Source organism: Equus caballus, chromosome 20 (genome assembly GCF_041296265.1).
Source record: "Equus caballus isolate H_3958 breed thoroughbred chromosome 20, TB-T2T, whole genome shotgun sequence".
In the NCBI taxonomy this organism is placed as follows: domain Eukaryota; kingdom Metazoa; phylum Chordata; class Mammalia; order Perissodactyla; family Equidae; genus Equus; species Equus caballus.
In genome coordinates, this window is record NC_091703.1 from 12,009,254 (window position 1) to 12,021,389 (window position 12,136).

Here is a 12,136-nt window from a genome sequence, read left to right on the forward strand (position 1 = left end):
TACCTAACACTGCTCAGCTTTTGCTCAGTTGGCCCCAGTGGTTCATGTTCTCAGATCCACTCAATCCTTTCAATCCGTTCAGTGTAAGAGAAGAACTGTGGGCTTGTGGTTGATTCCCTGTCCCTTAAATGAGTGGCAGTATTTCTCTTCTTGCTCAAAATAAGAAGTTGATACCAAATGTCTTAACCCCAGGTCCGTGCCTGATGCACAGTAAGACATCACTGAGACACCAGTGATTGGAAGTATATAGGTTTATTTGAATTGGCCAAAACAAAAAGGCAGGAGAACAGGTTCTCTCAGATCCAACTTAACAAAAGGAGGAAGCAGGGGATCTTTATAGGGCTGAGGGGCTTGGGAGGAGGAGTTTCAGGGAAACAAAGGGGAAATCCGTGTTTCTTTCACTTCAGATAAGACCTTGAGCAACCAGACTTTTTGGTGTCAGCAGCAGCAGGGGGCTGGTTATCTGGTGGTCGTAACTTCCTTGAGGCATTCTTTTTCCTCTGCAAAATAAGCTCATAAATCCTTGTGACCGTTGAGTCACCCCTTTGGTTAGACAAGAAAACAACAAGTTACCAAGCTATAATTAAGCAAGGGCGTGAAACAAGCATTTGGACTCAACAAATACAACTAACGAGGACTAAGGTTATTTATTAACTCCTTTTCATCTGTGTCTGCATTGAGACCAACATCGGGGGGGAACCGTGTTCTTACAGAATATTTACAGTATCCCTTAGATACTGAGCTTCAAAATGGGAGTAGATTTTCCAACAGTCAGGATGGACTTGCAGACTGATTTCAGCAATGGTATGAATTCTGGCAAATGGCAAATGAAGAAGACATGGAAGGAAAAATGAAGGTGAAGGTGTTCGGGTTAACTGTAGGGCTTCTGGCCATTTCTAGAATTCTTTTGTTCCTGTATAGCAACAATTGAGTCTAGCAAAAATACCTGCAAATGGGAAAAATGTCAAATGTCCTTGAAGAAGTCTGTGACATGATTGTGACAGGAAAGAAAATCTTCTTGGGTGGAAATATATCAAAGACACCATTGCGGAACATAACTTGCCAACAATACTTGATCCAAAATCACTACATAATGAAACTTCTGTCTAAAGATGAAGCTGAGTTCCCTTTGGCATATGTCATGGTCATCCACGAAGACGGATACATTTGAAACGCTCTTCAGGGCTCTTTACATGCCTCAAAATGTCTACTGTGTTCATGTGCATGAGAAAGCCACAGCTGCTTTCAAAGACGCAGTGGAAAGGCTTCTGAGCTGCTTTGTAAATGCCTTTATGGCTTCTCAGAGGGAGCCTGTGGTCTTCGCAGGAGTTTCCAAGCTACAGGCTGACCTGAACTGCCTGGAAGACCTTGTACCCACCGAGGTTCCGTGGAAGTACACTATCCATATGTTTGACCAACGTGTTTGAGAGCAAGATTTCCCCCTGAAAACCAACAAAGGAAATAATAGTTCAGTATTTGAAGGGATTTACAGGGAAAAACGTTACCCCAGGGGTGCTGCCTCATCCTCATATTATCAGAAGGAATAAATACACGCACATGGAACAGAGATACTGTTGTTTCCTTTCATGTTGTAGACTTGGATGAGAACGCTTCCTCCCCATAGTCTGACCATCTACTTTGGCTCTTACGAGAGAGTTTGCTAATTTTGCTCTTCAAGACCCGAGAGCCATGGATTTACTCGGGTAGTCGAAAAACACATACTCAGCTGATAAGCATTTCTGAGTAACCGTAAATAGGATCCCAGTTACATGAGACTTGATTTCCATTCTACATAAAGTCTGGAAGCATTCTGTGTGCGTGTGTGTGTGTGGATTTTACACTTTGAAAATGTCCTTGATGGCCTTATGTACGTTCACCTGTTTCCAGACTTTATTGACATACTACAGACTACTGTTTTTTGTGTCTTTTCAGTGGAATTCATACGAAATAAGTTATACTTCTTACATATCAATAAATATACTATTTGCTTGTGTAACATACTTATTAAATTTCTACTGCATTGTGTGTCACAAATCTTTGATATGGCACATAAAACTGTTTTTTAAGTAATTACAGTATGTTGTTTAGGAATTCAATTATCTTCAGCATGGATTATTCATTATAGTCTCATTTGATGTGAATTTGAATTGTGCGTGTTTGAAAAGTTTGAAATCTGGAAAATGGCAATAAAATCTCTATAAGAACAATTTGAAATAATGAAAATCTCTCCAAATTAAATTTTTTTAAAAAGCCATCAAGAATTCAGCACTCTTAGGCGAGTGAACTGTAGACTGTGTTTAGGCCTGGCCACAAGGCAGCCTCACTTTGATTGGTGAATAGAAACCCTGCCCTCTTGTTAGCGCCGTACACTAGGCATGTGAGTCTTCAGGAACTCACACCTTCGCGTAAAATTTGAAAACCCTGTACAGTCATGCACCACATAATGACGTTTTGATCAAGGACAGACCACATATATGACAGTGGTCCCATAAGATTAGTATTATATAGCCTAGCTGTGCAGTAGGCTGTACCACCTGGGTAAATGTAAGCACACTCTATGATGCTCACACAATGACAAAATCGCCTAATGACAAATTTCTAGAAACGTATCCCCATCATGAAGTGATGCATGACTGTATTAGCTATTGGTGGGCAGAAAATTAAAAAACGTTTTCACTTATTATAAAATACATTCCTATTGTAGAAAACCTGGAAATAAAGAAAAGTGTAAAATAAAATTGGTAGGTAGAAATTGAAAGTAAAAGTAGGAAAGCAAAAATTATACATTGTGCAAATTGAGAAGTACTTGCTGTGGCTATATTTGCATTATTTATCTCCTTCTCCGTGTATTGCTTTATGTAGTTAGGTCACACTGATTTACATATTTTTTGTGTCCTACTACTTTCACTTAACAATATATTAGAATAATTTCTCTATCTTCCCGAAAATATGAAATAACTGCATTCTTTCTCGTAGTATGGATGTACCATAATTTGCTTACCAGTTCCTCAATTGTTGAGCATTCATTTCCAGTTTTGTACTGTGTAAAATGCTATTGTAATCACTGCTGGATAACATCAAAAATAAGTAACACCTTTTCGCATAACGCTTTGTCACATGTTAGTGTTACTGCCTTTGAAATGAAAACTTTAAAAATGGAAAGATAGGAACACTTTAAGTTCTTGATACATATTGCCAAATTGTGTAGGGAAAAAAGAAGAAAATGTTTTCTTTACTTTCTTAGGTTTTTCAGCTAGGGTCCTGGAAATTAAACTGACAAAAGACAGAATAAGAAGAGAAAAACAAAGAGGGTTTATTAACACATGCAGTGCCTGTACACACAGAGAAACTCAGTGATGAGTAACTCGAAGGGATGGTTACAACTTGGGGCTTATATGGCATCTGAACAAAGAACAATAAATTTGCGGAGAAGAGACAAGACAATGAAAAAGGAATTTGGGCTTTTAGGGTGGTAAATTGCGGTAGGGTCAATATATGGGGAAACTAATGGACGATAAAGGCTAGTTAGCAAGGTTTACTGTGTAGATGCTTCTGGTGCTGGCTCCATACATGTCTAGAGTTGTCTCAGGGGATGAAGCCTCCTCCCATCCTTCCTGGTAGAGACGGGGAGGGCAGAGAGTTTTGTTGTGTTTGCTTCTTCCCAATTGCCTTTAGCTCAAAATAATCTTTATGTCATAGTGGCATATTTTGGGTAGCACACTCTGAACTCCTTCAGCTGCTTTCCAGAATATGTCCTAATTTTCAACCAGTCCACCAGTGTACAAGGGCTTAGTTCATCTCACCTCTGCTAACAGTGGATGTTCTGATATATTTCTTTTCAAAAAATATTTGAATTAAACAGAAAAAGAATTGCATTATTGTTTTTATTTGCAATTCATTGAAGATGAATATTTTTTAAATGTGTATTAGCCATTTTTCTTTGTGTTTGTGGGTTGCCAGTTTTCTCCATGCTGGGCACAGAATTTAAACGCTCTCTTGTTAATTATGAAGAGCAGATTGAGTGGGTCAGTAGAAGACAAGATAAGGGTATTTAGAGAAAAGAATGGAGCCAAAGGTGTAGGAAAGCACTGTGGGAATTTGAATGGGCAGGATCTGTTAAAGGGTACAGTGAAATAATTAGGTAATTGCCAAGGAAGAGAAAATCACCTCTCGTGAGATGATTTGGCTTGACTGATTCTTTCCAAATGAGAAGACCCAATCCTCAGTCTTCAGAACAGCTGCTGCTTCTTTCCTTCCTCCATCTTCAAAAGCCATCTGGAAGGGTTTGTAAAGCACCGATGTATACCAATACAGATATGCAATGATTTTATTCCCCTGTTGGTAAAGGTGTAGAATCAGATAAAGCATTTTATTTACCTCTCTAGCAAAATTCCCATTGGCTGCTGTCTATTTTTTATACTTTTGCAAATGGTACAGAATGCCAGGCCATGAAGACATTGAGGAAGGTGCACACTAATGAGGAAGTCAAATTGTAGCTCCAGGCCTAACACGTGCAGCTCAGCATAGGATGAGGGAAAAGATAACCAGTCAAGGCCATTGAAATTTCTCTTTCCCAATCAGAAAAAATAATTCATGACCATTTTAGAAAATACGGAAAATAGGAAAAAGTATACAGGAAGCAGTAATTCCTCATAATCCCAACACTCCAAAGAAAACTGGTCAAATGGGCATCTTTTAGTCTCTTCAGGAATAAGTAATTTTAAGAACTGTTGACTTGTTCTTCCTTCAGCTTCTCTTGACTCTACTCCTGCAAATTTTATTTTATTTTATTATTATTATTTTTTTAAATAATTCCTGGTCTCTATTAGGTAGGTAATGTACACAACAAGGTTTGATAAGCAGTAAAGAACTATCGGGGATAAGCTATGAATGCCCTGGAAGAGAATTCTAGCCCTTCTTGCTTGCAATGTGTAATTTTAAGCAATAATTTTGAAGAGAGAGAGCTGGCAGTTTGTAGAAAACCCAGTCTGTACAGATGACTGGAGAAAGGAAAGGTTCATAACTGGAGAGGCGGAGATGAGAAAACAGCCTTATTTGCAGAGTGCCTGAGGGCTTGAATAATAGGACGGAAGCTTAAGAATAAGTAAGGCACAAAAACAGATGAATTTATTTAGAATGTCGGAGTTTCCAGGATTTGTGTAGCCAAATCAAAGTCTGAAAGCCACTCTAGGTTCAAAATCCATATCTCTGGCCATAAGAATTGCCTCTTTTTCTCAAAACCCACTCAAACACAAGTCAGTCGCCATCTTTGGGATGAACAGCGCTGCCCAGTAGTGCTTCTTTGAAGACTGTGTTGGCTTTCTGCTCTCCCGCCCACTCACATCCCTTGTCCCGCGCTTCCAAGCCCAAGTGTGTGAGCCTTTCCCCAGAGCCCTCGCTGCTGGGGGTGGGGGTGGGGCGGGGCAGTGACCCCTGCATCCTCCCAGAGCTATCACACATGAGTGGTTGGCCTGCGTGCCTCACATGGGTCTCAGTTCCCAGCCTCTCCCCAGAGGAAGGGCTTGTCCGTTGGACAATGTGGCAGATCGGTCCATTGGGAAATCTGGGATTCACTGTCAGGGAACGCGTTATCCTTCACATTTAACCTGAAATCTAGTTGGTTAAAAAGAAGATAGGAAAAACACTGCAAATTTTTTTTTTTTTAAAGATTTTATTTTTTCCTTTTTCTCCCCAAAGCCCCCCGGTACATAGTTGTGTATTCTTCGTTGTGGGTTCCTCTAGTTGTGGCATGTGGGACGCTGCCTCAGCGTGGTCTGACGAGCAGTGCCATGTCCGCGCCCAGGATTCGAACCGACGAAACACTGGGCCGCCTGCAGCGGAGCGCGCGAACTTAACCAGTCGGCCACGGGGCCAGCCCCTGCAAATTTTATTTTTAAAACGTCGTTGAATTTTCTAAGTTGCTTCTGACCATTTATAGGAAGAGAGGAACCTGGATAAATTCATAATAACACTGAGCTTGTTCCCTGGAACGTGTATCATAATTCATTTCTGAAAGAGTATGTAAAGAGCACACAAACCCTCCTGTTTGCGTGGCCTGGGGGGAACCTGGGGAACAGAGAAAAGTGACTTGCTCAAGATAGACAACTTGCGTGATGGAGGCTAGAATCTGGCCTCCGAACTCAGCCCAGGCATTTCCTATGGAATCCTGTTTGCCGCCGCCTTGTGATTTCCCTTCCCCAGCGGGAAGGCATTTGTGAGGAAAACAGATACAAATCTGTTAGAGGTCACTCCACATCGGGGACTTTAGGGACTTCCCACCTGCAGCTAAATTTAAGGGCGAACCTTAAGCACAAAGGGTCTGTAAAGGGAATCCGAAAGTCCTTTCTCTGGGAAAAGCAACCTGTGAGTGGGTAAACTGGGGGGCGGGGGGGGGGGGGGGGGGTGGAGAGGAGGATCTCAGAAAAATACCAGAGAATGATTGGCACGAGCCCGCTATTGGAGGATCCGAGCGGGAGATCCGGCTGCATCAAAGGCAGTTATTTCCCTGTGCCGCTTCTTACGTCGTTTCTGGGGTTGGAAGAGTTAGACTCAAAGCCGTCCAGGATGCTGCAAGGAAGGAATAAACAGGTATTGCATAGCAGCGGGATGACCGTAACTTGAGACATCGAGGCTCCTTCCTTCCATGGTTCTCTTCGCTGAGCCTCTGAAGTCCAGGCCTTTGGGGGTGGGACTAAAGGCAAATAGAACTTGGCACTTCCACATTCCAGCTTCTGTTATTCTACTTCTAAACACTGCTGTGAACCTGGCTTTACCTTAAGGAGACGGAGAGTATTTGCTGAAGGACATTTCCAGGCAACTTCATCTTCCTGGGAACCCAGAGAGGTAGGCAGGGGCCAACTTGCTGGAAAACTACTGGAGGGAGGAGATGGGAGGGAGACGGTCTTCCTACAATATTACCTCTACTTAATCCCCCAGAGCTGTTTGTTTAAGATCCAGTAGCCTTGTTCTCATTTGGGCTACCTTTGTCTTTTATATTTCCAGAACATAGCACAGTGCGTAGCATAATATAAGTACACAAAAAATGTTTGTTGAATGAGTGAACGAATCATTTCATCGTGGGACACGAGATTTCCGTTTCTAAAGGTTTTTCAAAGAACAGCTCATGTTAGTATGTTGTTCCATTACGTGGTATACTTACTGGGGACAATGAGTTTTCATTTGTCTTGTTAAATCATTAGTATCTATATATATCTTAGTTAAAACTTTTAGCTTTTTATTAAAGGACAATGTTCATTTCTAACTTAATGGTTTGCGTTATGTTCCTCAGTTCCCTTCAGGCAAGGGGAAAATGTTTCCAGAACTTAATACAGTACCTGGCACTGTCCGGCGCTCAAAATGTACTTTATTTAATTAGTCACTCCCCATGACATTCCTGTGAAGTATGAACTTCATTTGCTAATAGGTAAAACTGAAAATGAAGTCCTGGACCAGCTAGAAAAGTAATGAAGTAGTTTTGCAATTCTACAAAAATCCGTTTTCCAGAATTAAAGACACATTTACTAAGTAAATTCAGGTTTTTCCAAACTCAAAGCTACTTTTCTATTTTCCTCATTTTATCAGTTTGAGCCTTTGATAGTCGTCTCTTATAAAGAAGGTCCTTCCCCATCCGGTGGTGGATTGGCCAAATAGAGAGTAGGCATCAATGAGCTCCTTGTAGACTGCGGGCTTTGAGAAGAAATGGGGACACTGCAGTTCCAGCGCCTGGGGACCCTAGGGTTAGGGGATCTGTTTCCTTGCACTCTGTTCTGATTGAACAGCATATTGCAATTGGAAGAAGGGAGGCCACATTCTTTGAGCATGTCATTCTCGGGGATCAGAAGCTCAAGGTCTCCCTTGTAGTTGGAACACTTAGGGGAGCGGGACCTTACGTTCCTCTAACTTCAAAATCAGATCAAGGACTTTTTGAGGATTAGAGCAGTGGAAGGAAAGAGAGAAATCTAGAAAAGTGAAAAAGCCAAGGTGGCGCTGGGATTGGATCCCCATTCTACCTTCTCCGCATGACACCCAACCTCTAAAATCCAGCCAAAACTCAAACCTGAGGACTCTCTGAGCAGGGAGAGAGGCTGGACTGTTAAGACATCTGAGGTTCTTGGGCTCAAGCTATTCCTTTAACCCTTGGCATTTAAAGCTGCGGGCTGCAAATGCAGCTGGAAGGTGCCTTGGGGCACAGAATTTACGTAATACAGAGGAGCTGTTCACCTTTCAGCTCTTTGCCTCAGCTTTGCATTGCCCCAGAGATATTGAATTGACTGCTTGTTTACAAGCACCAGCTTGTTCGTGCATTTTCCTGCTATCCTATTTCCAGTTATTTCATGTTAAACTATCGCAACTCTCCCCATTTTCTCCCTGCTCTCTTCTTCCCCGTGGCTTTCCCTCATGGTCTGAAATTAGCTCTGATGTCTCTGGCCAGCCCTGAGCTGGGTGCTTTATGTATGTTACTTCTGGAATCCCTCCAGCTACCCCAGGAGACTGATGTCATCTTGATTTTGGAATTGGAAAACCGAGACTCAGAGGTGTGGGTGAGCAGGCTAGAAAGGAAGCCACGGTGGAGGTTGGAGAGCCCCAAATAACTGCAGGGTTGTTTTTTCAAATTTACCCAAGAGCAAGGTGTGAGGTGTGAGATCAAATGACTTGGTCAAGGGTTCCAAACTGTCAAGAGTGGCCTTGGTCCAAATGGGGACTTTGTGACACACAATCCAGAGCTTTTGTTTGCCGCACTCCTCAGCTCTTTTAAGCCCTGTTGCTTCAGGCTATTTCTTGTGGTTATCAAAAAAAATTGATGGGGGTAAAACAAGGTATGAATTTATCAATACTATAGTAGACACATAAATAAACAGAGGGATAAAGAAGAGGGAGAGAGGAGGGAGCCAGGGCAGGGAAACAGCTGGGACAGTGAAAAAGGACACAACATCTAATGCACTTACAACCACTATCATCCAAGCTGCTCTTTCTCCGCCACCTCACCAAGCTTTCGCAGACTCCGAGAAAGCTTCCATTCGCTTCCCTGGTGTCTACCTTGGGCACAGAGGTGATGTCATCATGAAATGAATACATGAAAAGCACTTTGGGCATCATATGGCCCCAAGAATGAGGAAGACGAGGATGATGGGCAGCGTATCTGCATCTGGAGAAACGACGGCATTTTCTTCTGCTCCCTTTCTACAGCCAGTTGTTGAGCTGAAACTCCAACTGCAGTTTTCTCAGTGGAATAAAAATTATTTTATGTCCCGGAGTGAGAATTTATAAGAGTATACCTTAAGTAGAAATAAGCTGGTATAGATTGAACTTGGGACATAAATATACACCCTGCCATTTATTGAGACCAAGCCGCAAGTCTACACTGGTTCCCAATTTCTTCAGAACTCTATCTTTCCTGATGGCTGCCTCCAACTTAGGATTTGGGGTATTCGTTTTCAGCTAATGTTCAAGCTGGGATGAAGACTCGCTCACTCGTTATCACCCCCTTCTGTGATTTGGCACAAACACAAGAACATAGAGCCCAGAATTTAGAAGAGTGATTAGTGGTGTGTTGCAAAAGGGAAAGCCAGAGGGCCAAGGGAACCAGCATTCCCCATGTTTCCCACGGGACCACCAAGAGAGTAAGCATCAGAGGGCACCGGCTTGATGGAGGAAAAAAAAACTTGATACTAATTCTTTTAAAAATATCTAGCATCGTCCAAGATCCTATTTCAAATAATTGTGGATGTTTCTAGAGCTCAAAATCAAAGGACCCTCACAGCATTTCAGGTGAGGTACAATTAAGGACTCCACTGCAGTGCGGTATTAAATTGCAAACGTTTTTCACCCTGTAATTGTAAATTCAGGGAGCCATAAATTCAGAGAAGAACAGACAAATTATTAGAGATGTTTTTATGCATGAAATGTCTGGACCAAGAATGAGGTGACAGCCAAAATAAACAAAAGAAGAGCTGATGTAATTATGTGGATACATTAGGAGAAAAAGCTGTAAAAATTATTTAGTAGTTTAGACAAACATAATTGGGTATTGACACCTTCATTCAGTCATTCCCAGTCAATGTCGGTCGATGTGGACAGTCCTTCTAGGTAGAGGGATATTAAAAAATAAAATAAGATTTAGAGAAATTTTAGTCATCATTTCAGAAAAGATTGTTCTTGTGTGACTACAGTATTGAAGAAATAATTTGTTCAAAAGAATTCTGGATAGACACATGAAAGATAATTATGTAAATATATATATGGGTTGATTGAATTCTATTTTGGGTCATATAGACAAGACTGTATGCACCTGAGTCATGCTGTAGAATCTGATTCCTAAAACAAGTGAAGACTGACTTATCTGGTTCTGGAGAATCTCCTTGGGCCCTTTGTTATCATTTCCTGTGCTCCTGACGCTTAGGAAACAGAATTGGTAACCATCTCAGTAATGCGTTAGCTTTCAGTAGGGGTGGGAGAAAAAGACAATGAATAACAACTTCAGGCTTGTGTTCTAAAGCAATGATTGTGAAGACAATGCCCAGTGAAGACTGAGTAACCCTATGGAAAATGTTACACTATGGTATTAAGTGCAAAACACAGGATGCAAACTTACATCTCCCATGTGTTCTTGGCAAGATCAAAATGTGTGTGACTATGGGCAAGAAGTAAGTGAGAGTACAGGACATGAAAACATTGTGCTTACAAACAATCTGTAATATTATGTTGTCTTTACAATTAAGATGTATTGGGGGAAAAAAGTACATTGAATGTATCCACGTCCACAGATACAAATATAGGTTACAAATCATGAATACTTGGAATCTCACAGTAATGTGATCAGGGAAACAGGGAAATGAAAACTTGAGCCCTCAATCAATAAATATTTGATTGTCTAGTATGCAGACCGTGGTGGGAGCTAGAAATAGATGAGGAGTATGTGAGCTCCGCCCTAGTGCCCCCTTCTGAGTGCTGCACAGCGGGCTTTCACACCCATGTGTAGCTAACTACCAAATGAAACAAAACATCAGTTCTATTCTGGATGTATAATGTAATTGGCACGGGCTCACAGAGTGAAGAGTGAGGGAGGAGCAAGAAGATTTCAAAGGAGAGGCAGTAGGTGTGTCATTTTCTTGGTGAGTGAGTGTGGGGGGAGGGGTTCTTGTTTACCCTTCCCTCCCAGTCCGGTTTGTTGCCGGGCGCTGATCTCCATATATGTTATCTCGCTTTATTCTCACGACTGACCTATGAAGGTGGTAAAATTATTTTCACTTTTTACAGATAAGGAAGCTCTTTAAAAGACTTTATAAATCTGAATCTCAGAGTCTCTCTCCTTAAGTTCTGGAACATCCCAAACTGGGATGGCTCCTGCCGCCTCCCTCTCCAGGCATCGGGCTGGTGCGCCTGTATCCTTCCTTGAGCTGGGGCGAAATAGACTTGACATTCCCTGACTTCAGCTTTAGCCTCTATGCAATTTTGGGGGACAAGGAGCTCTTAGTTCTTTTGGGTTTTTTTCCCCTTTTTTGGTGAGCCTTTATTTATCCTACCTAGTGCCCAGTCACTCTGTGTAGTAAGTTAGGTGGGGAGGTAAGCTTGTTAGTGTACCTTTTTCAGGACCTTACCTAGCAGCAGAAAAAATTAAGCCCTGGAAAGAATTTGGCTCCACAGCCAGTCATATGCTTTGCTTTATTCCATTCTCAGCCAATACAGAGAGGGGGATGTGTATGGAAAAAGACAGGGTTCAGCGATTTATTTTTAAGCACTAAATATTTATTGACAAAGCCTCTCTCCAGGCAGTGTTCACATGCTTAGAACTGAAGCTTTTAACTTCGCAGTGCTATTTAAGCAAACAAACTCAGTCACTCAAACACAATGATTAACAGGAAGTTGGGGAGCTGGGGAGCTGACACAGGAGAGGCTGGGGTTGAAGTCCTAGGAGCAATGACTTGCAGAATGGTGAGCTCTCTCCTTGGTGATTTTACTGTGGGAGTAGGTGGACATGGTGGCCCCGGAACCTTCCTGAGCTGACTTGTTTTTGTCTGGTAACAGGCTGCAGGTTAGCAGGAGACCAAATCCAAAGGCACACCTTCAGAAATGTGTCAAAGTGGAAGTGCAACACAGCAGTGAATGAGGAGGGAAGGGAGAACACGAAAGGACAAGC

At 42.0% G+C, this 12,136-nt stretch overlaps 1 pseudogene; it reads left to right on the forward strand.

Moving 5' to 3' along the window:
• The first annotated feature begins 961 nt into the window (after positions 1-961).
• LOC100063167 (N-acetyllactosaminide beta-1,6-N-acetylglucosaminyl-transferase-like) lies at positions 962-1,773 on the forward strand (annotated as a pseudogene).
• Positions 1,774-12,136: the final 10,363 nt, after the last annotated feature.